Source organism: Chenopodium album, chromosome 20 (genome assembly GCF_948465745.1).
Source record: "Chenopodium album chromosome 20, dcCheAlbu1.1, whole genome shotgun sequence".
Lineage (NCBI taxonomy): Eukaryota > Viridiplantae > Streptophyta > Magnoliopsida > Caryophyllales > Amaranthaceae > Chenopodium > Chenopodium album.
The window spans coordinates 27466142-27493689 of record NC_137853.1 but is presented as its reverse complement, the minus strand read 5'-3'; the positions used below and the strand labels follow the sequence as shown (position 1 = coordinate 27493689).

At 29.8% G+C, this 27548-nt stretch overlaps 1 long non-coding RNA gene across 1 annotated transcript; it reads right to left on the bottom strand.

Annotated features, from left to right (window-relative positions):
* Window positions 1–22290: 22290 nt before the first annotated feature.
* On the bottom strand, window positions 22291–26317 carry LOC145599393 (uncharacterized). The gene is made up of 4 exons (XR_014103741.1): window positions 26145–26317; window positions 25446–25503; window positions 23809–23933; window positions 22291–22723 (listed from the first exon to the last, which is right to left on the bottom strand). It is a non-coding gene; the product is annotated as an uncharacterized LOC145599393 (long non-coding RNA).
* Window positions 26318–27548: the final 1231 nt, after the last annotated feature.

Sequence of the window (27548 nt, the reverse complement as noted above, 5' to 3'; positions counted from 1 at the left end):
AGTACCTTTGACCTCAATGAAGTCTTAGCCATGGATAAACAAGGACCTAAAAAGCAACTAAGGAAAGATTTCACTCCTATTGGGATGAGCTATGATACTGCCTTCAATCGACTCCATACTAAGGGATTTATTACTCCCATTGGACCTATTCAAGATCCCGCACCTGAAAAGAGGTTGCCTAGTTGGAACCTAGATGCACACTGTAAAAACCATCAAGGTAGGGGTCATATTACTGAGAGCTATTGGAAGCTAAAAGAGGCCATCCAATATTTGTTTGATAATAACAAGCTTCCCATACCTCCAGCTGGCAAGAAGACCGAGTGATAATAAAGCACAAGACACGAGGCAAGCTTCAACGACAGAATTTCGTGACCTCCTATTTCTATTTATTTGATTCCACTTTCCCCTTTAAGTCTAGCATAGGCACCCATTATCTTCCATAGATTTATTTTTGCAGGTTTTTTCTTTTCCCTTTAATAAAATGAGCATTTCTTTTCTCGCATATGATCATGGCATTAAAAAAAAAATCCAAGCTGAATTAAGCACAAGGTATACCCATGATTAGAGGCACCCCTTGTAGCCATATCATATTACCTTTTACCCTTCAAATATACAATTCTTTTTTGATAAACCACTTTGAGCCTCGTCTAACAATAGACCTTTCACTTTTTCAATCCACATCTACCTAACCTTGAGATGGGATGGTGTGTAACTTATGCAACTTCAAAAACTTGAGTGATTTCAAAATAAATAAAAAGAAGCAAAAAATAATAAAAGTGTACAAAAGGTCAAGTGTTCCAATGTCATTAATATGAACATGTCTTTGATATGAACACGTCTCAGATTGCGTCTCTTATCGAGTGCTCCGTACCGTGCCTGAGAAACATGAATGCCAAGTGAGTGATAGACCGCATGATCGAGATTGCCCACACTTATTGGAAAAGATTCAAATATGAAAAATGCAAAAGCAAAAAAAGAGAGCAAAAATAAATAAAAGAAAGAGAGTTAAAAAGTGAGGAAACCTCAAGCATAAAGATTCAAAATCAAGGTTGCACACCTTCGGGGCTAATCTAGGGTCTTGAGCCTTTATCCCCTTCTTCTTCGACCTTTAGTCTAACCACGTTACAACCCTTAAATGACCTCTTTGAGGTATACACACACTTGTGCGAGGTTCGGCTAGAGATACGTTTGGTGTGATTCCTTAAGAAAGATACGTAGGCAACCTCACATCGAGGTGCGGACGTATTAAGAATGTATTCATATTCACATTCTCACACCCACACCATGATCATATCAAAGGATTTCTAATGCTCATCCCTTCCCACTTAGAGCTAGACTAGGGGGCTTGATCCCTACATCATTAGCTTACCTAGCCTAAGAGTCACCATTTTTTGGCTCTTCCCAAAGTATTTTCTACACCGTTAGTCATTGCCGCCTAACCTTAGTATCACTTTCACACACATCACAAATACATGATCAAATAGTATTTCCCTTAGGAACCCTTTGTCATGAAATCTTAACATAACGTAGAAGCATGCCTTGTCATATTAAGGTCGTGATCATCATTGCATCACGAAGTATGATGTGCTTAGCCTCCGTGCCTAAGTCACCTAAATACTTTCATTTAGAATTATCAATGGAGATAGCCTAGGATGTTACAGTCTCCACACCCTAAGATACGACATCGACACATACTGTTGTCTAAGCTCATTCGACATGCATTGTAACACTTTACTCCTGTCTTTTCGCGTCTTTCTTTTTCGGGAGAAAGTCGGTCCCCCCCCCCCACAAAAATGACGACAATTTTTGCGTTTTCGAGTCGAATGCACACATAAGTCATATACACATTGAGTCATGAGTCAATACTCTACACACACGAGTCACACGTAGTGAGTCATCATTAAGTCAAGTTTACACCTTGAGTCATCATTAAGTCAAGTTTACACCCTGAGTCATGTCAAGTCATATGTGTCTAACACTTTGATTCGAGTCATGACAAGTCACATGTGCTAAAATCACATTAGGTCTTACACAATAAGTTGAGTAACACCGAGCCTTAGGTCAACCCTAATATAATTACAAACATGAGCAAAGTCCTATAGTCCAAGAATGTAGATGCAGGTACACTAAGAGGCAATTTGATTGAGCGCAAATGAGTGAGCAAAAAGCTCTGACTTGGATTAAAGTGCAACGTAGCAGGATGCACCCTGGCGTAGGACGATACACCTTGGCGCATCGCGATACTCTGTAACACAGTGCGACAGACCTGTCGCTGCGCGACGACTCTTATTTTCTCGCGCCAGCCTCCGATGGTCTCACAACTTTGATTTGTTGGTCCGTGACTAATCCATTTGAGCCTTTTTGAAGAGCATTTGAGCAATTGATAGATATTTGATTAGTAAACGGCTCGATTACAGTTTGATCGACGATCGGCCTGATAAAGGTCATAAATGGACACATTTGGTTAGTAGTCAGCCCGATTATGGTTTTGATTGACAATTGGCCTGATGACGATCAAACTATCGATTGCATATTGACTAAGCAAATTTAAAAACTAATTTGAGTAGCGATTGATTATAGCACAAAGGATTCCTAGGATGGAAGATTTCCGCAAATCAATTCGAAGACTTTAAGAACCTTAGATATAGTTCTTAAGATGAATTTTCCAAAGATGGAAAGGTCAATTACTTCTAATGAGTAAGGACAAGAAAATTTGAAGATTCATGATGAAGAAGTCTTCAAGTGGAGGCTCTTAGATTAAAAGGGTATCTCGTTTGGATTTGAGAAAGACGGTTCGAGATGAAGCGACTCTCGATAGCTTTTGCAATGATTGGGGATATTATCATATGATTTGAGAGAAGAACGATTCAAGATGAACCGGTCTTTAATAGCTTTCGCTGTGATTGAGAAAGTTATCACTAGGTTTTGGGGGTCATTATATCCTTAATGGATCCAAATTAAGCTCGAAATTTGCAAAAAAATAACGGAAATACCTCGTTTTACGTGTCTAGAAATATCTCGATTTTTACGTGTTGTTATTTTTTGTGACGGAAATTGTTCGGGTAAGGTTTCAAGGATCATTTTTACTCTTAGTAGCCCAAATTAAGCTCGAAATTTGCAAAAAAAAAAAACAAATTACCTCGTTTTGCGTGTCGAGAAATATCTCGGTAGCTAAGACACACACATCGAGATATTTTTTGACACGTAAAATGAGGTATTTTCTTTGCAAATTCTGAGCAAAATTGGACCCAATAAAGGTAAAAATGGCCCCCAATCCTTACCAGAACAATTTCCGTCAAAAAAAAAATAACACGCAAATTGAGATATTTCCGTTATAGTAATAATAATAATAATAATAGTAGTAGTAGTAGTAGTAGTAGTAGTAGTAGTAGTAGTAGTAGTAGTAGTAGTAGTAGTAGTAGTAGTAGTAGTAGTAGTAGTAGTAGTAGTAGTAGTAGTAGTAACAATAATAATAATAAGAATAGTAATAATAATAATATTTCCTGGACGATTTGTGGCTGATGCGGCTCATCGGAACCGGGTTAAGTATGAAGCTCGTTGTCGGGCGATTGGCTATGGTTGCATTCCCTTCTCCTTTTCTTTGCTTGGGGAATTAGAGAAGGAGGCTGTTGCGTTGCTGAAGCGGATTCAGATTTTCTGGACAACGCAAGACATTGAAGCTCGTGCTGCAGCTCATATCTTCACTAGGGTATGCTTTGCTATAGCTAGAGGAGTGGGGGCCCAGATTGTATCTCGGCTTCTCACTAATTTATTGTAGGTTGTATGACTTGTTTTTCAGATATAATAATAATAATAATAATGACGACGACGACGACAAGACAACGACAACGACAACGACAACGACAACGACAACGACAATAATAATAATAATAATAATAATAATAATAAAATTATGAATAATAATAAGAAATTAAAAAAAATTTATTAAAAAAAAATTCGACGGAATTCGGCCATTTTTGGTCGGAAATTTTCATTTATGGTGCTAAATGCACCCAAGCTAATACTTTAGGGTGTTTTGGGTATGCCGCTTAGTTCAGGGTGCAGACTGCACCCAAGCCACAATTCAGAGTGTTGAGGCCAATTTTCCCATTTAATAATGTAGTTATTAAGATTTCATTTATCACTACTTAACAACAATACCATATGATCTTAACCAAATTATTAATAATATTACTAATTATTGATATTATATAATGATTATGAAGTAATTTAATGTGAGAGTTTAAATTTAGGGAAATTATCAATGATACACTATATATAGGTTTCGTTTATTAGTAATACACTTCATTAAACTTTGATTAACAGCGGTACACCTAAACATTTCACTAATTAACAACAGTAACCTTAACATTCATTAAACGTTAAATATGATGAGCTGGCAGCGTTTTTGGTATGACTTGGCTTGACTAAAATGCCCACCCACTCATTAACATTATATTCCCTCTAAGCCCAACCAACAACATTAAAGTAGGAAAAAAAAATGCTTATCGGATCGGATCAGGTAACTGTTAATATAAATTGATACCCAATAACCATACTCGATAACAAATTATCAGAAGGGGTACCCGAACCATTATGATTATTATCGAATCGGGTACCCTAATTTTTGAAATGGTTACGCATCAAATTTTATGGTTTTCGATTTTTCGGGTAGTTTTTCTCAGCTTTACCTCTAGGGTTTTTCCTTGAGAGAGTTTTTCTAGCCCCTATTGCTATATTTTTGTGCTTTGTTGAAGGTTTTCCTTCACTTCTCCTTTTCTCTCTTTCTATTTCATCTCTTTTCTTCTGGTCTCATTTGTAAATTTTTGTAGGGGCTTTCCACTAGTGATTTTATCGGTGGTAAGCCCCCAAAAAACCTTTAAATTGCTTTTAATAAATGGATCTCCTCTCTATAATGGTGTTTATCCTATTAGGTTTAATTTCTTTATTTGTTCGTCTGCCAATGTTTGAAGATTTAGGGTTTCACAATCTTCAGAAGTATCTAGAAGGTCGTATGAGTTTCTTCACCCAAACAACTATTCATCCGTGGATCTCAAGTTGAATTAGTGCTAACTCACAAATCTTATTGCTTCGGATGAAGATTTTTATTAAGGCGATCGTTGATCGAATCTGCGATAACTAGTTCTAAGGTGATTTGTACTTGTATTGGAATTTCAGATTTCTGATTTGTTTGTAAGTGACATTGTCGTTTGACTATCTTTCATTGATGAAATATTTTTTCTTCTTGTCAAAAAAATAAATAAAAATAATAATAATAATAATAATATTATAGCATGTATAAATTCATTATTGATGTTGAACGAATTGAAGGTTGAAGATGATGATCTAATTGAAGATGATCGAATTGAAGATGATGACCGAATAAAAGATGATGACCGAATTGAAGGTTGAAGATGATGAATATTTTTTTTTTTAATTTTACAGTTGTGTGAATTTTAATTTACATATTTTCTATAAAAATATAAAAGTATTAGATAATAAATAATTCTATTTAACAAAAAAATATTGAACAGTTGAGATTTAACCAAACAATCCTACGGCTTAGAAAATTCTTAAATACTTTGTGTGCGTCGTTATTCGTCGAGCACGGTAGAAATTTCCTATAATAGAGATAGATATTGGATGGTTATAACTTATATGATCCAATTATGATAATTTATAATGACAACAAATTTAGGGTAACTATTGTAAAATAATAATCATAACATTAATAAATTTATGGGCTTGTTTGGTAAACGCCTTTTACTTGGCTTTTTAGTTGACTTTTTGCTTTTGACTTTTCATCTTGGTCAAATAACCAATAAAAGTGTTTGGAAATGGTTTTTTTGTTGAAAAACACTACATTCACACTCGATGTACAAATTGATTTTACACACTACAAAAAGAATTTGGACAACTCAGCAAGTCCCACAAAAAAGAAGAGGGGAGGAAAACAAATGGGAGGGAAACTTAGGCCTTGTTTGGTTGGCTAAATATTTTGTGGGAAGTCACAATTCCCATGAATTTCAAATGGGGGCAATGAAGATTCATGGGAATTTTGACTTCCTACAACATGAGAATTCACTTACCTTACCCCCCTTGGTAAGTTGGAATTCCCATGGGAATCTACTTCCTCCATCCTTAACCAAACAAATTTGTTAAATTCCCATGATTTTGATGATGGAATTTATTTCCCACAAATTGAAATTTCATGGGAATCTACACTTCCCTAATGAACCAAACGGCCCCTTTGACGGTAAAATTTTTGGTGTTTTGGCAGATGAGGTTGGGGTTGAGCGGGAAATTTTTCCTTGAGCGCCAAACCATGGTAAAATTCATTAATAATCCTAAAAACCTCCATCATTTTCTCTCTCCACCATTAATGGCGTAATCCGTGATTTATACACACGGGTGTACAATGCTCATCGTACACCCGGATAAATAAAAAAAAAGGCGGAAAGAACATCCTGTGTTTCATAAAGAACATACATGTATTTGACAAAGAACATGTTTGTATTTGACAAAAACATGAATTACTAAAGAATATAAAGATATAATAAAAAGAATGAGATAGAAACTTTATAAAAAATTTCTGAAAAAATACACATTAACTAGAAAAAATTTAGAGGTGTAAAAAAATCGAGTAGGGCCAAGCCATACCATAATTTCTCATGCCCAAACCCGTAAAAAAGTAGCGGATTTTCGGGCTTTTTTTGTCCCGAAACTAAAAATGCATTTTTAGCTTAGGCTTGCCTAAACCCACCCCATTTCGGGTCGGATCGGGTCGGGCTGCAAGCCATGCAAATGTTGATCACCTCTTAAAAAATCTTTACCAAAGGTATCATTTCCCCAAAAAAATAGTTTTCTATCTCTCTAAAAAATTCAACTTCCCATAATAATTTATAATGTAAAGCACATATAGTTAATACCTAAATAACACACTGATAAAACTCAAAGAACATACGATAATAAAAGTAGTTTAAATATGGCATATGATAATAAAAATAGAATTTGTGTGTCACTACGACCTTAAAGAACATACTTGCCAAATTCAAAGAACATACTTTGTATTAGAGTTATATACAATTGAAGGTACTAAAGTTTGGGAAAAGTTGCAGTGAAGGTACTAAAGTTTCAAAAGTTGCAGTTAAAGTACTCACCACAAAATTAACCTATTGTAACAAGTTAACCAAACAAAAAAAAAGGGAAAAATAAAATTCTGACATTTATGAGGGTACTAATGTTTGTCCTCATAACTTTTCTAATTCATCTTCTCTCTCCTCCCTTCACATGTTAACCACTTCACTAAAAACAAACACCAAACCACCACCAATTCCACCAACACCTCCTCACGATCAACTCCAAAGACAAACACCATTCACACCAAAACTCCAAATTCTCTGTCTTCCTATCCGTAACATCTACTCCAGACACTTCCCCTCTAAAGCCCTCTTCCAGCAACTCATAGTCTTGCAAAGTCATCATTCTCAACAATGGTAGGGTGTTTTCATCTTAGTGGTGGTTTTATTTAAGAATAGAAGACAAATTGGGTGGGGAAAGTGAAATCCCTACATTTTGATGAAAATGGCATTGTTGATTAAGGTGAGCAAAATGGGAATTAGGCTGCATTATTGGTAGTATTTTTACTGTCAAATGTGATGTTTTTGGATTTGGGTTAACGATTTATAATTGGTGTTCCTGATTTTAAAAGTTAGCGACAAAAGCTTTATGGCGAGAAGGAAGGCGTCGACCAAGGTTAGGTAGCGTCGTAGCGGTGGCTAATGAGTAATAGCGGCAGGGGTCGTGGCGGCATAGGTTTAGATTTCGTCGTTTGTGTTCGATTGATTTGATTTTTGGCATTTTTTACCCTTAATAATTTTTTATTTTGTTGATTGATTATGAGAATAATGTTGAAGATCTGTTGTTTCCCAAAGTATAGCTGATTAGACAAATCAGTTTTTTTTTTTTTTAAAATTCAAAATAGGGGTAAACCGGTTACAGGCAATTGCCACCGGTATTTTAACCTCCTATTGTGGGTTCAGTACCCTTTTCGAACAAGTTTCACAAATCATTTTTTCTTTTTTTAAATTCGAAATAGGGGTAAACCAGTTACAGGCAATTGCCGCCAGTATTTTAACCTCCTATTGTGGGTTCGGTACCCTTTTCGCACAAATTGAAACTTGAGTACTCTATTTGCAACTTTCCCCAAACATTAGTACTCTCAATTATATATAACTCCTTTGTATTATTAAACCCAAAAAAAAAATATGATCAATCAACATATGTTAAATAACGTAAGTTATAATGTAAAGAACACATAATCATACTCAAAGAACACACTGATCACACTCAAAGAACATATTAAAGGTATGTTCTTTGTCAAACATAGGTATGTTCTTTGATAAACACTGAATGTTCTTTCCGCCTTTTTTGTTTACCCAGGTGCACCCTGCACATGGTGCACCCAGGTGTATTATCTAATTTTCATTAATGTCCACTAAATTCACTTGCAATTGTTCATCATTTTGAATGATTATATCTGTCTACTGGAATAATCACTCACTGAGGAAGATCGACTATTGATCGAGTTCCATTATTTTTTGCTGATTGTTTTCAATAATCATCTTCCCTACGCCTTAAAATTATTTTTCATTTGTTGTCTACTAAGATGATATAAATTTCTTGAATTGATTAATTGATGGATTCTATTCTTCATTTTCTAGATGATCAAAGCTGATAAGAATTGTAATATTTTGCTGTTTATATAATTCAAGCCACAATTCTGGTGGTCCTTTTCTTACCTTATTTGTGAAGTACTGAAGTTCTAGGATGTTTCTACTATGGTCCACTTTATTTGGACCATCACTATACTGAATTATCATTGGCCGGATTTTTAATTTTTTTTAAACCTTGGTCAAACACTATTTTTAGTATTTTCCTTTTTTAATTCAATTTTTATTTTTCAAAATATAATTACTAAATTTCTGAAAATTATTTTATGATTTTCGAAATTTATTTATTAAAATCAATTTTTAATTAAATAAAAAATAACATTAAATTAAAAAAATCAAAATCAAAAAATTGTTCATCAATGTTCTTCATTATTCATCATTGTTCTTCAAGTTTGTTCATCCATGGATGAGATTAACCACCATTATGGTAATCTTTGTCCCGTAAATACACTCGCACATCAATGAAAATTGAAAATATGCATCGATTTATATATTATATGTGAAGAGTTCATCCGAAATTTGGATTCATGTATGAATCTAAGATTGTTTTTAATCCTAAAACAATAAATGTTAATTAGATATAATTGCAAACAAGGGATGCAAAATCGGTCATTATATGTATGCAAAAAAAAAAAAAAAAAAAAACAAGAAACAATTTTTCGAAATCTGGGTTTGTGAGCAAATTGGAGAAGATAACGTTTTTTGTTTTGGAATACTTGTTTGATCCGAAAAAAAAAGATATAGTTTTCAATTCTGTTTGCGTATAAGGCATTAACCCAAATGCTAATAGGACATTACCTATAAAACGCAATATTATTGTTTATTTTGTCTACGACCATATGTTATTTTGGACATTGCTAATTATTAGTTCATACTGTGCATGCATAATATCTTAATATTTTTCTTAATTGATAGCAAATAGGATCGTGGCCCTCAGTCCTCATTCACTAGCCAAGTCACAATGTACATATATCAAGTTTGGTATCAATGATCACTTATATATCAGCTATTGTGGTTTGATTTCTGTATGCATATTCCTCAAAATTAAATTAACTCTCAATCAAACCACCTTTATTAATTAAAATAATGAAATGTGTTCTGTTATTATTATAATTTTACAATAATTAAGGAGAATGAGACCAATTCTAAATATATAAGTAATGTCATATCCAAATATTGGACGAATCCCATATAATAACCAAATGAAAAAAAAAACATGGAGACGAGCAACTACATGGCAAACTTTTTTTTTTTTTTTGAAAGAATACAATGACAAATTGTTATATATAGTAAATATATTTTTGTATTTATAAATTAGGAAAGCCAACATTCAACCCCTTATATTTAGGCTAAATGCATGCTACTATTGCTAGTTGTATTCCTTATAATTAGGACTTATCATGCTTCAAATATACACGTATGTATTTTAGTTATATTAAATGATAATCGAAAATATTCTTTTTCCAATTTGTCAAAATAGCGTTAGATGTTAAATGTGATTTTTTGTATCTAGTTTTTACCCAATGGTTAGTACTATACGACTCTACGATATCTTTTTTTGATTAGTTTAGTTTCAATTTTAATTTATAGTCTATATTTTATGTGTCATAAAAAATAACTGATAACAACACTATTGTATATCATTGATTTATTTCCTAAATAGTACGTTATATATTATAATAGAATATTTGAAAAAGATTTGGATGAAAATTTATATGGGATAACTTATGTATCATTTAGTAACAATATTTCCTAAAAATAAGCAATCAACCGCCATCATATAGGCAATATTCTTTAAAATAGATCTTAAATCTAACACATTCCATTGTTAATCTAAATTTCAATTTTGATTGCTTTAAATATATGATTTTTTTTTACCTTATAGAAATTGGTTTAAATTCAAATTACACTTCCTCAAAAAAAAAAAAAAAAAAAAAAAAAAAAAAAAAATCAAATTACACAAACCAAACAACAAAAATTAATGTCCAAACTTATATAATGAGCAAATAGATCAAAGGATGAAGACGCAATTTTAGGATACAAAGATATATAATGAGCAAATCGATTAGAGGAAGAAGACGCAATTTTTTTTAATTTTCTTCTCATAAAACTTGTTTGATACATAGAACACAAGTGGGTTTATAGTTCAGGTTTTAACTTATGTGTACTTTGGTTATTACCTAAAAAAGAAAGTTCATTGAGTTTGACGAATGACCATATGTATTTTGGATATTGTAAAAATTCCAACTTTATGATTTTTTTGACGTGGAGTTGAGGGAAACCAACATTTTGATTTTATTTTACGATAAGCATGTCAAAAAAAAATTTTAAAAAAAAAATTGAAAATCAGATCTTATTTTAGAAAAGAAAGACTTTAAGTGTTTCCTTAAAAAAAAATAAGATAGATTTAAAATCATAAACCTTAATTAAATTATGGTATTTTCCTAATTTTATCTTTTTTTGCGGGAAAGTACGTAAGTTTTCATCCTAAGATTTTGTGAATATTCTATTAACCAAATTGCATGACGAAATAACAAAATCTTAGGAAAATCTAAAATTTGAGGGAAAGTAAATCAGCTATTATCCTAAGATTTATTAATATTCTATTTACCAAATTTTATCCTTTTTAAAATTCATTTTACACGATTGTCTATCAAACATTCAATGTTTATTGCACTATTAAAGATGTATATTACCATAATTCTAGGCGTGATACAAATCAATAATTTTACAAAGTCATAGTATATGTCGACAGAATCAGTAAGATATATATTCTAATATTTAGAAAATATTATAATATAATCTTTTGAAATTTGAAAATTATACTGATTTTAAAATCTTCTATACAATAATAATAAGATAAGAAATTAGGAAATTATCCTTATTATAATTGGTGATTGAAATGTTTTTTAAATAATATTTCAAATGTTAAAAGATATCCTAAAAGATATTGATTCCATTATTTTTTTTATATGTAATCATTAAAATAGATTCATTTTAATTTTTGTACATGTTTATCTACAAATATTTTGCAAAGGTCGTAAAGTACTTTAAAATAATTGGTTATTTCTAACATAACGTATGGTCATAATCATTTAATATTTAAAATGTATATAATAGGTAATGTCCTATCCGTATGTGGGTAAATTCCTTATACACAAATACGATTTGTAATTCGGTCTCTTTTTTTTTTGGATCATACAGCGTTTCAAAGAAAAATCATACGTTTTCTTATCAGATTATCTTGAAGAACATAGATTACCAAATTAAGAAGATAACAAGATATTAATAAATTATAAATCGGTAATTGATAATGTCCAAAAGAACTTAATGTCATATGATTTTAATAATTACAATTTTCATAACAGGTAATGTCCTATCCTTTATTTGGGTAAAACATTTTACACAAACAAGATTTCAATTTCGATTTCCGTTTTTTTGGATCAAACAAGGTTTCTAAAAAATAATGATGCGATATATTTCTTTTTCAGATGTTCATGAAAAACCCCGATTATCGTAAAACTTAAAAATTGTTATTTCGATTCAATAAAATCACCGTTTTTGCAAACATTGACTGATTTAGTACAATCCAAAGCTATTATTTAGGGATTTAATTCGCTGCCCAAATTCGCAACGACTATAACTTTTTGATATCTTAAAATTTCGCATTTGCTTTTAAAATCGGTCCATATTGTTATTCGTTTTTGATGCGCGAGTGAATTTAATGGACATAGATCATGTGTTCGTGTTTAATCTCATCCATGAATGAAAAAACTTAAAAAACATTAATGAACTATGAAGAACATGGATGAACAATTTTTTTATTTTGATTTTTTTAATTTAATTGTTTTTTTTATTTAATCGTTTTTTTATTTTATTAAAATCTGATTTTAATAATTAAATTTCGAAAATGTAATTACGTAAATTCAGTAATTAAATTTTGGAAAATAAAAAAGAATTAAAAAAGGAAATATCTAAAAATAAGGTTTGACCAAGGTAAAAAAATAAAATAAAAAATCGACCAATGATTATTTAGTATAGCGATGGTCCAAATAAAGTGGACCATAGTAGAATTTTCCAAAGTTCTAGCTGATTAATTTTAAAATTGTTGATTTCTATTTTCTAATACCCAACTTGATCAATTTGCTACAGATGGTTTATTATGAAGTGTGGGTTTGTGTATTATGCCACTTATGTGTGCAATAGTTTGTTTGGTATGATGAGTACGAGTCAAGAGAGTATATTGTTTGGCTAATTGGCTTATTCCTGTCTATAGTGTATGTATTACATTGTATATTTGTATCAAATATTTCCTCCATATTGGCAATTAATCCAAATTGGTATAATCTATAAAGAGTATAAACATGCTTTTATATATGGATTTTTGTAAAAAATTTATTTTGATTAGTTGATTGAGATGTGTTGAATGACAGGTCTCACGTATTGTGAGGATAATAGTAGTTGTTAGACGTTGCTGCTGCCAGTTAGTTTTATTGTTGGTATCGCTGCAGCTAATCTGAATCTACTAATTGTGGTTTTGTTTCCAGGATCTTTCAATTGTATTTTGAATAATTATTGTAACATCTTTTATTTGTAACATTATTTTCATTATACATATTAAGTTGTAAAATTTGTTTCTGTTACCCTAAAAAAGTTGAAATCCGGGACGGGTACGGCAGGCGGCCCGTCAGCAAGGCCCGTGGCACGGGCCATGCCCAACTATAATCTTATTTAATTAAGTTTATTTATATAAACTTATTTAATTAATAAATAAATAAACTTATTTAATTAAGTTTATTTATATTAACTTATTTAATTAATTTTATATAAACTTAAATATAAATTATTTATATAAACTTAATTAAATTAAAGTTGTTCAAAAAATAAATATATTAACATCAACATAAACATAAATTAATAACATTATTTATGTAAACTTAAGTTGTTCAAAGAAAATATACGAAGTATGTATCAATTTTTTTTTATATATACATATATATTTATAATAAAAAAAATTAAAAATTTACGGGTTGGCCCGCAGCCCGACACGGCCCGCCTGGCACGTGGGTCGTGTCGTGTCGTGGGCTAGGGTATGCCAAAATTTGGCCCGACACGAGCCCCACCCAGGCACAGTGTGCGACGGCAGGGCAAGGCACGATGCCCACCTTTAGTTATAACAATTAAGTGTTCTCTATTCTGTAATTACCTATACTATGGTTATGCTGATGCCAAAAAAAAATTAAAAAAAAATTACGTATATTATACTCCCTTCGTTCCACAATGATGTCCCTGTTTGGAATCTTTGACTTTTTAAAAATAAGAGAGAATCTTCTAAATTTCTCTTAATCTATAAGAACAAGGAGAAAAAAATTCACAATTTCTATTTAAAGAGAATTCAATGAAATAATTGAAAATAGTTGAATAATTTTATTTCATTTTTAACAGGTAAAATACTTTAATTATGTCATATTTTTGTAAAAATATTTATATTAGCAAAGCCATGAGTGTTTTGTAGGTTATATATGATTTAAATATGAAGTTTATTACAACTTTGGACCATTAGCTTGTGTCATTTTAAAGGATTATCATACACTTTATAAGATCATTTAGGTATTTACACTTATCTTACCCTTATTAGCTTGTATCATTTTGCCCTTTAAAGGATCATTACACACTTTATAAGGTCAAAGCATTGGCGGTTTAATTATCAAATTTTAGGGTTCTTTGAAGAGAGAGAATTTGTGTTTTATTAATTCCTTTTTATATAGTATCATTTTGAATTAATTTTAATCATTTTCATTGATTTTCATAACCATTGGTTTTATTATTCGTATATCAATGTTAGGCCCTGTTTGATTCACCTTAATTTTGCTGAACTGAAATTATTTTTACTGAATTGAACTTATTTTTACTGAACTGAACTTAATTTTACTGAACTGAAATTATTTTTACTGAACTTAAATTATTTTTACTGATTTTCTATTATAATTCTTCTTTAAGAAAACTGAATTTTACTGAACTGAACTTATTTTTACTGAACTGAAATTATTTTTACTGAACTGAACTTATTTTTACTGAACTGAAATTATTTTTACTTAATATTATTTTTTTAAGGTGAAGAGAACAGGGCCTTAGTCACGACCATTACCGCCTATAATTTTGAATTTTAACATTTTAAAATCCCTCCTTGGAAAACAAAAACTACTCCACGTCGTCAATTGATCTACAATTATGGCTAGATTTTAATGATCATTTATCACTTTTTAGGAGCATTTTTGTATTATCATCAATAGCAATGCATGCAATTGATTTTAATCATTAATTAATTTCTCATAACCATTGGTTTATTATGAGTAACCTTTTTCATATTGATGGATTAGTTGTCATATCTCTTACGCCTAATTTTGGTAATTAATCACATACCAAAATTACTACATAACTGTTTTTCTTTTTTTATTATTATATTTTTTTTTATATGCGGCTAGATAGTATGTGGCTCAGGCAATACATTGGGTTATGCAATACTTTACTTGTTTAGTTTAATAATTATGTTTGACTGTATTCTCTTAGTATTTTGATAACCATGCTGGTCATTATATACATTGAAAAAAGATTTGTAGTAGGAGAATCAACTACAATATGGTTGTGTGATGATTCAAATGTATTCAACAACAATATTGACTATTAGCTTGTGTAATTTTATAGGATCATTAAAAACTTTATAGGATCATTTATGTATTTACACTTATCATATCCTTTTAGCTTGTATCATTTACAATTAATTTTAATGTTTTACTATTTTTTCTTAACCCATGAATCCATGATGTATTATTAGTAACACGTACTACTACCTCCGTGCCACATTTTTTACCACTTTGAAGGGTGCATGAAGTCTTATGTTTTGAACTATTGACTATTGAACTTATCATAGTAACTCGTTCACACAAGCACACAACTACACAATTGACAACGTAACTATATAACTATACTGTGATCAATATTAATAAGGTGGTCTAAATTGAATTTAAGATAATTTGAAATCGGGTCAGGTCAATAACAGGTTAGGTTGAGTTCGAAATGGGTTAGGAACAATTCGGGTTAAATTTAGGTCGGGTCAATAACAAGTTGTGTTGATTTCGGGTCGGGTTAATAGTAGATCGGGTTAAATTTAGGGTCAGATTAGTAACAAGGTTATACAAACTAGGTAACCCCTATAACAATGATTGAGTAACCCCTATACCGATCTATAACGGTTTGGGTACCCGTTCTGATAATTTGTTATCGGGTATGATTATTAGGTACCATTTTAAAATTAACGGTTACTCGGCTTGATCTTTTTTGTTTTTTTTTCCTACTTAATTCTATTTTTCTAAAACCTGAACTCTTGCTTTACTTCATAATGACTTTATAATATCAATGATTAGTAATATTTATAATAATTTGGTCAAGATCATGTGGCATTGTTGTTGATTAGTGTTAAATGATATCATAATAAATAAATTTTTAAGTTTAACTATCATTATTAGATATCTTATTGGGTATTCAATAACCGATCCGAAAATCGGAGTACCCAAACGTATCGGTTCAGTTTATGGATATCACTTTTAGTAATACTGATTAGCAATTATCTGATCCGTTATTACTAACGATATGGGTACCCATCCCATCCTCACATGTCTACTTATTATGTGTATTTTTTTTAAAGCTAAGATGATCTAAACCTTAAAATAATCGTTTTAATTGTTCAACAAAAAATTAATCCCTATTACTTTATATTAATATTTAGTTTATGATCCTTTAAACTAAAATATTTTGACGAGTAAATAACTAGTTGAATACCATTTTATTTTACTTTTTTTGGAAACCCGAATACCATTTTATTTTATTTTTTTAAATAAAACCATTATATCCAAACAAAGAAATAATCTATTTTCATATTTATGTGGAGGTATCTTATTTGAAAAACATAAACCAAGCAAGCAATTTAGTTATGATGGTCATATGGAGAGTCTTAGACGCCGTTCTTTAGAGCCGCTCTGCTCTGCTTTGCTTTGCTCTGCTCTACTGAAATCTGTTCTGCTTTGCTCTACTCTGCTAAAATCTGCTCTGCTCTGCTTCAATCTGCTCTGCTCTACTTAAAATTAATACTTAATATTGAATTATTATAATAATAATAAATAAATAATATTTATTAATAATAAATAATTAATATTTAATAATAATAATAATTAACGTTTATTAATAATAATAATAATAATTAATATTTAATAATAAAAATAATTATTAATATTTAATAATAATAATAACAATTAATATTTAATAATAATAATAATAATAATAATTAATAAATAATAATAATAATAATCATTAACATTTAATAATAATAATAATAATAATAAATATTTAATAGTAATAATTAATTAATATTTAAAAATAATAATTAATATTTAATAATAATAATTAATAGTTAATATTTAATAATAATAATGGATAATTAATATTTGATAATAATAATAATTAATAATTAATAATATTAATAAATAATTAATATTTAATAATAATAATAATTAATATTTAATAATAATAATAATTAATATTTAATAATAATAATAATAATTAATATTTAATAATAATAATAAATAATTAATATTTAATAATAATAATAATTAAAATTTAATAATAATAATAAATAAATAATATTTAATAATAATAATTAATATTTAATAATAATAACATATAATATTTAATAATACTAATAATATTATTGAAAATTAATATTTAATAATAATAATAATTAATAATTAATAATAATATTATAATATTTAATATTTAATAATAATAGTAAATATAATAATGATAATAATAGTAATAATTGTTTTGGGTGTTTCTATCACTCAGGAGAGTTACGGCACAAAGACTGGTCCTGTGCGAGCTGTAACTGCAAAACAAACGGAGACTCCGGGTGGTAGGAACTCCGCCTCCGACGATCAATTTAGTAACTTGAAGGGAGTGAAAAAAGGTGTGGAAATTTAGGTGGGTATCTGCTCAGATTTCAAGCTCAAGATGTCTCTATTAAAGAGTCAGTGTGTAATAAATGGTAAAATGTGCCCTGCAAAAGAGGGAAATCTCCCTATTTATAGGGTCCTCGGGATTTGTGCCCTTGATTAGGTCATCGAACCCTAATCATTGGTGGGCTGCGCCGTTTTACAGCTTTCTCGGGATTTAGGCTATGAAAGCCGCCTTTTCCCCCATTTATCTGAAGTGACACGTGTCAAGTAAGCATTGGTCCACTTTGGGCCATCCCAGGGCTAACACGTGTCATCCTCTGATTGGACCACGTGGCGGGGTAAAATTACCCTAAACAATAATAATACTTATAACTAATAATATTAATTATAATAATAATAATAACAATAATAATAAGGAAAAATTGGCCGCAACAACACCAACTATGACAAAGGTGCGTGTAGCAGCACAACCTTTTAAGGGTGCGGTTTACAGCACAAACTATGTAATTGGGTGCACATATTAGCATAAATGACACTAATGAACTAAGGTTGCATGGAAAAAAGTGGAATCTTTATTATTTTATATAATTGTTTAAACATTATTTAAACATATATGATTTTCCATCATGCGTAACTAAATTAGCCTTACCTTTTTTTTTTTTTTTTTTCATTTAAGCATTTCTTGACCTCCACCATTATATTAAGCGGATTCCTTAAAAAAAAAAAATTGTGCTATTATTTTCCTTTGTTCGCTTCTCCAATTACTATTTCTAATATCGATCTCACATGATTGACTTAGTTTCCTATCCCTTTCCACCTAGTTAAATACTAAATTGATAAATAAAATAAAAAATAAAAAATAAAATCATTTAAATACCTTTATTCTACAAGATTTCAAGATACATAGGTAACTTTCTAAATACTAATATCAAAACCCACAAAGTGATTTCAAATACTTAATTCAAAAAATAATTTTAGAGTTGGATTTTAGGATATGTCAAATTGATTTTTTTGTTTTTGATGTACAACACTTAAATTGTGGAGGTTAAGAGAGAATTAATTTAAAGGGAAAAAATTAATTATAATGGAAGAGGAAACTAAGTCAATCATCACATGAGATGTAAAATAAGTAATTGAAGAAACAAACGATAGAAAATAATGGCGAAAACTTTTTGAAATAATTCAATTTAATGGTTATTTAATTACATGTGATGGAAAATGGAAAATTAAGTAGAATGAAATTAATCAAAAATATTTTTAAACAAAAAGGCATTAAAAATATTTAAGATTTCACTTTTAGAAGAAATCTACATTTTGCCAATGTCATTTATGTTGTTATGTGCACCCAAGTGCATAGTTTGTGATGTTGAGTGCACCCTTGAAAGGTTGTGCTGCTACACGCACCTTTGTCATAGTTGGTGTTGTTGCGGCCAATTTTTCCTAATAATAATGAAATCTGCTCGGCTCTACTTCAATCTGCTTTGCTCTGCTGAAATCTACTATGCTTTGCTATGCTCTGCTCTGCTCTGCTGTAATCTGCTCTACTCTGCCCAGAAGCTCAAAAGAACAGGCCTTAGTTTGCTTAAAAAAAAAAATGGAGAATCATAGAAGAAAAGCAAAACATGGTTCAAAGTTGATATTGTCATTATAGAAGATAGAATCAAGAAATGACAAATGTCAGATGAATAGTTGGATGTTAATATCCTAATTAAGGGTCTGTTCGGCAAAACATAGTTGTTAGCTGTGAAGGTATGACAATGGGTCCTGGACCCGACCCAGACCCGGTTGGACCCGATCCATATTTTAGGGTCTGGGTCCTTAAATTTTAGACCCGATGGGTCTGGGTCGGATCTGGGTCCAAGCTTAATGGGTCCGGTCTGGGTCCGTGTCTAAAAATTGTAGACCCAGACCCGATCCAGATCCGACCCATAGACCCATTTTTAATTTTTTAAACTTTTTTATAAATACTAAATATATATCATTTATAATATAATTAAAAATATCACTTAAATATACTATGTCGTTAGACGTTGAGAAGATAGACTTTAGTGAAAGTGAGCAATAAAACAACAAGCAACCAAGAAATTAAGTTTTTGTGGAGTACGATTTTTTTTTTCTTGCATTGTCTTAACTTTTTAATGAACAAATTATTTGTGTGTCAAGAATATGAACAAGTTTTTTTTTTTTAAATGCATTTTTTTTATTATTTTGACGTAGTAGTATATTTATAAATTTATAATATAGATACAAAATTATAAAAAATCAATAAAATCATAGTTGGACCCGTTTTAGGCCCAAGACCCGCTAGACCCGATGGATCTGGGTCTGGGTTTGATTTTTGTAGACCCAGTGGATCTGGGTCGGATCTGGGTCCACCTCTAAAATTCCGGGTCTGGGTCTCAGTGGACCCGACCCAGATCCGACCCATTGCCATCCCTAAGCTATGTAGGTAGCTTTTAGCTGTCAACAAGTTGTAGCTGTGAAGATAGATAATTCAGGTAGGGTGTTCGGTAAAGTAGCGATTGCCTAGATGTTACATATAAAAATAAATATTTTATATTTAAAACTATAGATTAAATTTTCAACAGCTATCTCAAAAGCTACCTCTACTTTCAAAAGCTAACATTTCTAACTTTTCATAAAAGCTACCTCCACCACTAAAAGCTACCCAAACCGCTATTTTGCCAAACACTCACATTTTTTGTTAAGTAAACCACTAAAAGCTACCTAAAAGCTACTCAAACGCTAGCGCTGAACACGCCCTAAGTCAACATATCTCTTCATTTTGTAATGTAAAATGGTCCCTGTTTTCCCATTCTAAACTTGTTTACTTTTCCATTCTTCTTCTTTCTTCTCACTTCATTTTTCTTATTCTTCTTGAGCATTCTTGCTATTCCCTCTTCTCCATTATAATTCCTGAAATCATATTCATAATAACAAATAAAGATATAATTAAAAAGTTATCAACTGAATTAAATGTTAATAGTAAGAGAAATAAAAATTAATCGGCGGCCGTCGCCATTGCCATAATTTTTTCCGAACAAAACCTTCAAATAAAAATCAGAAGAATGATTATTCTTTGCTGCCCTTACCCAAACATTAGCAATTCAGCAGTGAATGAGACTTTATAACACTTTTATTTATTCAAATCATTAATCATACTACAGTTAAGAGGCCGGGATTCTAATTGCTGCCAATACCCACAACTCCACAAGGCTACACCTCATCACTAATCATTACCACCAAAAAATTCCGGCCAACTAAGCCTACCAAACCGTCGCCATCCACAATCTCACTCACTCACCAAACGGTGAAAAAATAAAATAAAATTGATTCGCCAAACGCTGAACAAAATTAAACATCCAAAATTTGTGTTTGGTTTAGAAAAGATACAAGGAGATGATGGCCTTATTTGGTAAATGACTTTTCATTTTGTATTGGCTTTTGGCTTTTTCTTTTGGTCAAATTAAACATCCAAAATTTGTGTTTGGTAAATGGCTTTTTTAGCAGCTGAAAAGCTGGCTTTTAAGCCAAAATGAAAAAGCTACTTGGAGTAGCTTTTGGCTACCTAAGTTACTAGTAACATTCAACAACCAATTTTACCAAACATGTTTTTAGACTAATAAAAAGTCAAACAGCCAACAAAAAAACCAATACAAACAACTAGTCAAACCAGCCAATCCAACCAGCCGACAGCCAACAACCAATTGCCAAACAAGACCGATAACTCTCTTGTTTTGGGAATTGAAACATTAGATAATGGTTAGTTGGAAAGTTTAATTATATTTGAAATTTGAATTTGAAGTTTTCAAAAATCAAATTTAAATTTTGAATGAAAAATTTAGAGGGTCCTCTAAGATCCTTTTACTCACTAAGTGTAAATGTAGTGCCTCCCTTTTTTGTTGGCTAAAAAGCCAGTTATTCTGCCAAAAATAAAAAAGCTATTCTTACTAGCTTTTTGGTATTGGGTTTTGGCTTTTTACCAATAAAATTACTTTACTATCCTTAATTACCTCTATTAACAATTATGTGCAATAAAGGGGTATTATTTGTGAGACGTAAAATATTTCTTTGTTGCACAAAATAATTAACGGAGGTAGTAATTAATAATCAATAATTAGTAATTAGTAATTTTTGATTTGTAATTAGTAAATAGTAATTTAATATTAATCATTAGTAATTTGTAATCTATTATTAATAATTAGTAATTTATTATTAATTATTAGTAATTTGTAATCAATTATTAATTATTATTAATTAATTAAATTTATTAACAATGATACTTAATTATCAACAACTAATAATAATTAATAAATAATTATTAATAACTTAAAGTTAATAATTAACAACTATTAATTTTTAATTAGTAAAAAATAATATATTATTAATATATATGTACCCCTAAGGGCTATGTATAACATATTCCTTAATATAAATAAATAGTAATTTAAATAATAATTATTATTTATTAATAATTAATAATAATTTTTATTATTATTATTTGCAATTTATATTACAAAGCTAATAAAATAACCAATGTTCTTAAAAGTCATTTTTATATAAAACAACCAACAACCAACTTTACTAAACATATTTTATTAACAGCCAGCATAAAAAGCCAATACAAATAACTAGTCAGAGCAGCCAAGAGAAACAGTCAGCAGACAATTGTCAAACAAGGCCTATAAAGCTATGATTCTTTATCCTTTGTTTCCTCTTTGTTTTGTACGGAGTGCATCATTTTGGCAATGTTGTGATTGTTGTCCTCGGGGTGAAGTTCAACTTGAATAGTAAGATTATGTGACGAACATTTGCTGCACAGGAAGCGCCATTGACCCATTTCGTAGAGCGTAATAGCTGACTGTCCTTCATCATCATGTTCATCAGAATGATAGTACGTATAGGATACGTCGGTTCGACCTTTGGCATACTCTGATTCATATGGTACGATTACGTCGTGCGCTTTGGGGTCATAGTCAAACACTGTAATGGCAAAAAATATATATAAATCACATAAGTAGCAAAGAACAAACCAAATTAAAAGTACCAAAGAACAAAGATATACGGTACGATTAGAACATTAATTAAGCACCAAAGAACAAACGAACATCTTAATTCGTGTAGTGAAAGAACCAAATTAAAAGTAGTAACTATAGATCAATTAAGTGCGATAATTGAAAGCGTATGTATTTTTCATACTACCTTCGTTACATATTATTTGCAACGATTTGACATAAAGTAGAGAGGAAAAATGTCTAATCGTTGCAAATAATATGTAACAAAAGTAGTAAATTAAGTCTAAATCAAACGCACCTTGATAAATTCAACATTGAATAATGTTATCCCAAATTATACAAGTGCAATAAAATCTATTCATATTGTATCAAATTGTATATAGGGTAATGCTATATGTAGCCCTAAAGGCTATATATAAGCATTAAAAACACTTTTGGGAATTGTGTAAAATTAGGAATTCATGATAAAAACATGCGTAAATTAGTATAATTAGTGTTTTTTTTTATGATTTCTTAACTTTTTACGATTTTTAAGTGTATTTAATGCTTATATGTAGCCCTAAGAGCTATGTATATCTTTTCCTTATATATACGGAGTATACAACTAGTTTTATAGCCCTCTAATGGACACACATTCCTATATTTTCTTTATATTATTCTATGTCAACATGATAGTGTTTTAGGCATGACAAATGACATAACTATATATATTTGAGTGTTTTGTTTTTAAAATATTAGTATAGATATCGCCAAAAGAAATAAAAAAAAAAAGGAATTACTAAATTGCACCAAATAAATCGAAAAAGATCAAGTGATCAACCACAAATAATTAATATACACAACTAACATTGATCAATCAACAGAAACAAACATCAACCAACAAACAAACATCAACCAACAAACTAGCAGCCTTGAGAGTGAAAAATAGTTCAAGTGGTTCGAGCTTCCCTCCCGGTCTTAGGAAATCCAGAGATCGAGTTTCATCCCCGCCCTTATGGGCTCTCTAAACACACACACAAGATGAGAGAGAAAGAGAATGAGAATGGTACGAACCAATTGTGTCACCAACATAGAATTTGTTGGAAGAAGCCCACAAAGAGAGACTAGAAGTGAGATTCCATCCCATATTTGAATCCCCTACAAAATGAATCGTTGGAGACCTCATTTTCTTCTCTGCTCTTCAAGTAGAGTAGTACATATTTTAAAAAAAGAGTAGTACATATGTTAGAAGTATATCCTTCCAAATGATTATTAACAATTCTAGATTTTTATTTTATTTTTTTAATTTTTTTTGTATCAAGGTTATGGATATGAGATTAATTGCAATGTTTAATACTTTTATTTTGATGAAACGTAATTTTGATGTTAAAAGAATGATTTCCCCCTTGAAATTAGAAGTTGGTTTAGGTGGTTTATTTTGAAAAAATATGCTATAAAAAAATTCGGCAGTTACCTTGATTACCCATTACATCAAAAATAGATAAAAAAACATTTATAATGCAAATGCATAATATTGCTGCATTAGATCACATTATCAGATCTTATTATTATAACTTAAACTATTTCATACAGATGTATGTTTTTGAACCGCCATATGGCCCACTTTCTCCACTAAGTGGACCCCACTTGATTACTCATCAAGTCATCATTAGAGCTGTCAATTTGGTTTATACATTCCTGAATCCTAATGTAATTAAACTTATAACCAAACCGAAGTAAATTGAACTGTAATAAACTGAAACTGAAATGAATTGAACTTAAATAAACTGAAACTGGAAAACCAAAACTGAACTGTAACTGAACCATAACAAACTAAAACTGAAATAAACTGCAATGAAACTGAAATAAACTGAACCAAACCAAACTGAATAAAAATGAATTAAACTGAAAGTGGTTGAAACTGAAATCAAACCTAAAAAAAAAAGGAAAAAAAAAATGAAAAAAAAAGACTGATTTGATCTAAAACCAAATTCTAATGAAAACAAACATTAATATATTAAATTGATACTAGTAATTCTAATTGATACGGCGTAAGCAATATTTCTAATTTCCATATGTCACCTATTCCTCAATTATATACTCTCTCAACCTAGTGATATATACTCCGTAGTTGTTTTTTGTCTTGAAAGACTCCGTAGTTGTTAATTATTAGTGTTCACACATAAACATGAATTATTGAATTATTTTTGTTGATAACTATAATAATTATACACACACACATGTATATTTTGACTGAAATAAACCAAACTGAAATGAATTGAATTGTTTGGTTAAAACCATAACTAAACTGTTGAAATGAATTGGCGGCTCTACTCATCATATAGTAGTTCAGAAATCAAGTTATATAGAGTACTTTTTTTTTTTTGAGGGAAAGTTATATAGAGTACTTTAATTAATCATTCACTTTCAGAAGGTTAACTGCTTATATGAATGTTCTTTGACATAACTTTGAAAGCTTAAATCTTCTCCAATTTATAACTTTTTCTGTTTCATTGTCTATTTGGCAAGCAATTATGTTGTATAATCTGAACCAAATAACAGAAAGCAAATAAAACAAATAACAACCACTATCAAACAAAGTAGTGAAATATACTAATATAGGGTACAACACAAAATTTCAATAAATTCATACAAAACAACAATATATACTACGTAATTAATTAAACTTAAGAGAGTCAAGCGCAACTTACAAAAGAAATTTGCCGCAACGATAAACTTTCTAGCTTCCAATAATTAAGCCAAAAAAATCTGATAATTGAAAAATCAAAAACATGTATTTAACATTAGTTGAATGAACACCAATCCTATTGGGATATATTTTAGGAAATAAGGATAAGTCACAAATTATTTATACTTATAGCTAGGTATACTTGGAGGGCAAGGCCAAGTATCCTAAGATAAGTCACAAAATATTCTAGGAAATATTTACACAATATTCCCAAATATCCTTATTTCCTAAAATATATCCCAATAAACCCGCTTCATAACAACAACAACAAACAACTATCTGTAATCAAATTTAACAAAAACATGAAAAATTATAACCTTAGATATTCAAATTTCTTAAAATTCAATGAGATAAATGTAAAAAGATTCAATTTTTTTACTGATTAGCAAAGAGAATAAAGGTAGTAAATAATCAAGGAATTTCGATTTTTTTTGCTGATAAGCGAATAACAAAATTCTGTACTCTGAAAATTCGAGCGTCCATTAATTACCAGAATAGCTTACCAAAATTATATAGACAAGCAATGAATTGATCGAAAATCAATTTACAGTGAGAAGAATTGAGGCAACAATTGAGCAGCAATCAATTATTTTTGTATTATGAATTCAAGAATTGCAATAATGCAAAAAACTGAAAATTCAACAATAATTCAATATTTTACCTGGATCGCTTCCCGAATTTGAAGGTTTAAGAGATAATTGATCGATGATCAGAATTGGGGTTTTTTTAAGGAGGAAAGAGGGTTACCGTGAATTTTTTATTTATTTTTTTTATTATTATTATTTTTTTTTTTAAAAAAAAAAAAACTGATTTTTTAATGATAAAAAATAAACCTTATTTATTTTGTCCCTAATTGTTTGCCCAAAATTATAAATTCACTTTATTAAGGCTTTGGGCAAAACTAGTATTTAGCCCAAACTTGTTAGTTAAATATTTTTGTAAGTAATTTGAGTAAAAATTTTTTGAATTGTATGCTTGGAGGATTGCTCTACGTTTAATCAATATCTATACTTATATACTAAAGTAATCCCCGTAATTATCCCCTAAGTACACATGTCATCACCATATAAAAAATTTTCCCGCCAAAATATTTTGTTATTTTTTATTTTTTATTTTTTGTTATTGATATAATAAGTTTTTTACTATATTTAAAGGAGTTTTTTGCCTTATATTTAGGGAGTGATATCCAACAATAATAAATTACTAATTTAAATAAAATTAAAAAAATATAGTGGTATTAAATGAAATGTTAGGTAAAATTATAAAATAAATAACATCAAAAAGTTTTATATATTTATTTATTTATTTATTTTGATTATCAACCAGAATACACATGAATAGTTAGTACTTTTTTTATTAAGAAAAGAGTAGCTTTCATATAACCAATACTAAAATCTAATTAATTCTTCCGTCTCACATTAATTGTAACGTAATTTAGACATTGAGATTAATCTTATGGTATATCACAATGTTTATTGTACTTTTTTATATATTTTTTTGTATTTCTAATGATTCATTTTGTACAGTTTCTAATAAACAAATAGTTAAATATTATTGTAAAACCGTGCATAGCACGGGTTTTGAACTAGTACAATATACTAAAAGACACACCAGAAATGACACGTGTCATCTCCCGGTGTGTCCTTAGTTATTATTTTTTTTTATGTAAAAAATCTATTAATTAAGTAAACAAATAAATTTCAAAAATAATTTTATTTGTCGTACATATTCCTTATTAATGTAGTATATTTAAAATAAAAAGATTTCAAAAATCTTTCTAAAACAATAAAAGTGGATAACTATATATATAAACCAAAAATTGTATTCTTAAAAATATATTGTGATCTGTTTTATAAAAGAAAAAATATTGCTCAGATTTTTTGCCTACTTTTATTTTAATTGTGTATTAGAAACTACAATTAGCCTTGCAAATACCAATTTAACATATCACATACTTTTATTATTCCTCGACTAATTTATGTTTGTAATACTTATCTATAATGATCACCGTGCATGGCACGGGATCTAACCTAGTTTAAATCAAAGTCTATCATGTGGAGGTATA